This window comes from Onthophagus taurus, chromosome 5, assembly GCF_036711975.1.
Source record: "Onthophagus taurus isolate NC chromosome 5, IU_Otau_3.0, whole genome shotgun sequence".
In the NCBI taxonomy this organism is placed as follows: Eukaryota; Metazoa; Arthropoda; class Insecta; order Coleoptera; family Scarabaeidae; genus Onthophagus; species Onthophagus taurus.
This window is the reverse complement of record NC_091970.1, coordinates 8,299,947-8,303,688: the sequence shown is the minus strand read 5'-3', so window position 1 is coordinate 8,303,688 and position 3,742 is coordinate 8,299,947.

The window sequence follows — 3,742 nt, the reverse complement described above, 5'->3', positions numbered from 1 at the left end:
TTAACAAAATCTTGATAAAGACTGATTACAAAGAAACCCGAATTACGTGGCGCCATCTGTGGTAAGATCCAAATAATAATAAAAAGTGTTAATTTAAAATTAAAAAATTAACATAAAAAACATTTAATTAAGAAAAAGAGTCGTAATGAATGTTTAGAATTACTTGTTAATTTAAAATTACCTTAAATATTTCTTCAAATAATTCAACAAAACGATGAAACAAGTTGACACTTTGCAAAATCGCGAAGATTTTGTTCACAAACAAAGCTTAGTAACTAAACATGGCCTACTTTGATTTTTAGACAATTGAACATTTTTGACAGATAACCTATATAACAGTGGTGTCCACTAATTTTTGATCAAGATCGACTTTTATATAAATGTCTTGCCAAGATCAACTGAAGGGTTTAAAGTAACCTTCCTTTTTTTTGCTCTGAGGCCCAGATATAGATATTTCAGATTTATGATTTTCTTGGCCACCACTGATTTAGAGCTTATAAAGAAAAAATGGTAATAATTGGGTTCAATTTTTTTATTGATCTAATCTTTATGGTTCATTACTAAGGTTTTATGTTTAAAAAATATTTTCCCATCGCTTTTAGTTTATAAGTTATGATTGAGTTAATTTTCGAAAATCAACAATTTTGATGTTTAATCGATTCAGAGCTTATAAATAAAAAATGGTAATAATTGGGTTCAATCTTTTTATGGATCTAGTCTTTATGGTCCATTACTAAGGTTTTATGTTTAAAAAATATTTCCCCATCGCTTTTAGTTTTTGAGTTATGATTGAGTTAATTTTCGAAAATCAACAAATTTGATGTTTAATCGATTTAGAGCTTATAAATAAAAAATGGTAATAATTGGGTTCAATCTTTTTATGGATCTAGTCTTTATGGTCCATTACTAAGGTTTTATGTATAAAAAATAATTCTCCATCGATTTTAGTTTTTGAGTTATGATTGAGTTAATTTTCGAAAATCAACAATTTTGATGTTTAATCGATTTAGAGCTTATAAATAAAAAATGGTAATAATTAAGTTCAATCTTTTTATGGATCTAGTCTTTATGGTCCATTACTAAGGTTTTATGTATAAAAAGTATTTCCCCATCGCTTTTAGTTCTTGAGTTACAATTGAGTTAATTTTCGAAAATCAACAATTTTGATGTTTAATCGATTTAGAGCTTATATAAAAAAATGGTAATAATTGCGTTCAATTTTTTTATGGATCTAGTCTTTATGGTCCATTACTAAGGTTTTATGTATAAAAAGTATTTCCCCATCGCTTTTAGTTTTTGAGTTATAATTGAGTTAATTTTTGAAAATCAACAAATTTGATGTTTAATCGATTTAGAGCTTATAAATAAAAAATGGTGATAATTGAGTTCAATCTTTTTATGGATCTAGTCTTTATGGTCCATTACTAAGGTTTTATGTTTAAAAAATATTTCCCCATCGCTTTTAGTTTTTGAGTTATGATTGGGTTAATTTTCGAAAATCAACAAATTTGATGTTTAATCGATTTAGAGCTTATAAATAAAAAATGGTAATAATTGGGTTCAATCTTTTTATGGATCTAGTCTTTATGGTCCATTACTAAGGTTTTATGTATAAAAAATAATTCTCCATCGATTTTAGTTTTTGAGTTATGATTGAGTTAATTTTCGAAAATCAACAATTTTGATGTTTAATCGATTTAGAGCTTATAAATAAAAAATGGTAATAATTAAGTTCAATCTTTTTATGGATCTAGTCTTTATGGTCCATTACTAAGGTTTTATGTATAAAAAGTATTTCCCCATCGCTTTTAGTTTTTGAGTTACAATTGAGTTAATTTTCGAAAATCAACAATTTTGATGTTTAATCGATTTAGAGCTTATAAATAAAAAATGGTAATAATTGCGTTCAATCTATTTATGGATCTAGTCTTTATGGTCCATTACTAAGGTTTTATGTATAAAAAGTATTTCCCAATCGCTTTTAGTTTTTGAGTTATGATTGAGTTAATTTTCGAAAATCAACAAATTTGATGTTTAATCGATTTAGAGCTTATAAATAAAAAATGGTAATAATTGAGTTCAATCTTTTTATGGATCTAGTCTTTATGGTCCATTACTAAGGTTTTATGTATAAAAAGTATTTCCCAATCGCTTTTAGTTTTTGAGTTATGATTGAGTTAATTTTCGAAAATCAACAATTTCGATGTTTAATCGATTCAGAGCTTATAAATAAAAAATAGTAATAATTAGGTTCAATCTTGTTATGGATTTAGTCTTTATGGCCTATTACTAAGGTTTTATGTATAAGAAGTATTTCCCCATCACTTTTACTTTTTGAGTTATAATTGAGTTAATTTTCAAAAATCAACAATTTTGATATTTAATCGATTTTGAGCTTATAAATAAAAAATGGTAATAACTGGGTTCAATCTTGTTATGGATTTAGTCTTTATGGCCCATTACTAAGGTTTTATGTACAAAAAGTATTTCCCCATCGCTTTTAGTTTTTGAGTTACAATTGAGTTAATTTTCGAAAATCAACAATTTCGATGTTTAATCGATTTAGAGCTTATAAATAAAAAATGGTAATAATTGGGTTCAATCTTGTTATGGATCTAGTCTTTATGGTCCATTACTAAGGTTTTATGTATAAAAAGTATTTCCCCATCGCTTTTAGTTTTTGAGTTACAATTATCAACAATTTTGATGTTTAATCGATTTAGAGCTTATAAATAAAAAATGGTAATAATTGGGTTCAATCTTGTTATGGATCTAATCTTTATGGTCCATTACTAAGGTTTTATGTATAAAAAATATTTCCCCATCGCTTTTTATCGCTTTTTATGAGTTATGATTGAGTTAATGTTCGAAAATCAACAATTTTGACGTTTAATCGATTTAGAGCTTATAAATAAAAAATGGTAATAATTAGGTTGGATCTTGTTATGGATCTACTCTTTATGGTCCATTACTAAGGTTTTATGTATAAAAAGTATTTATCCATCGCTTTTAGTTTTTTAATTATAATTGACTTAATGTTCGAAAATCAACAATTTTGATGTTTAATCGATTCAGAGCTTCTAAATAAAACATGGTAATAATTGGGTTCAATCTTTTTATGGATCTAGTCTTTATGGTCCATTACTAAGGTTTTATGTATAAAAAGTATTTCCCAATCGCTTTTAGTTTTTGAGTTACAATTGAGTTAATTTTCGAAAATCAACAATTTCGATGTTTAATCGATTCAGAGCTTATAAATAAAAAATAGTAATGATTAGGTTCAATCTTGTTATGGATTTAGTCTTTATGGCCTATTACTAAGGTTTTATGTATAAGAAGTATTTCCCCATCACTTTTACTTTTTGAGTTATAATTGAGTTAATTTTCGAAAATCAACAATTTTGATATTTAATCGATTTTGAGCTTATAAATAAAAAATGGTAATAACTGGGTTCAATCTTGTTATGGATTTAGTCTTTATGGCCCATTACTAAGGTTTTATGTATAAAAAGTATTTCCCCATCGCTTTTAGTTTTTGAGTTATGATTGAGTTAATTTTCGAAAATCAACAAATTTGATATTTAATCGATTTAGAGCTTATATATAAAAAATGGTAATAATTGCGTTCAATTTTTTTATTTCATCAAATGACTCACTCCGATGAGATAAAAATCATTCATGTGAACAAATTAAAGCTATGTACATAAAAACGAGATTAAAAAAAAGATATTTTGAGATAATC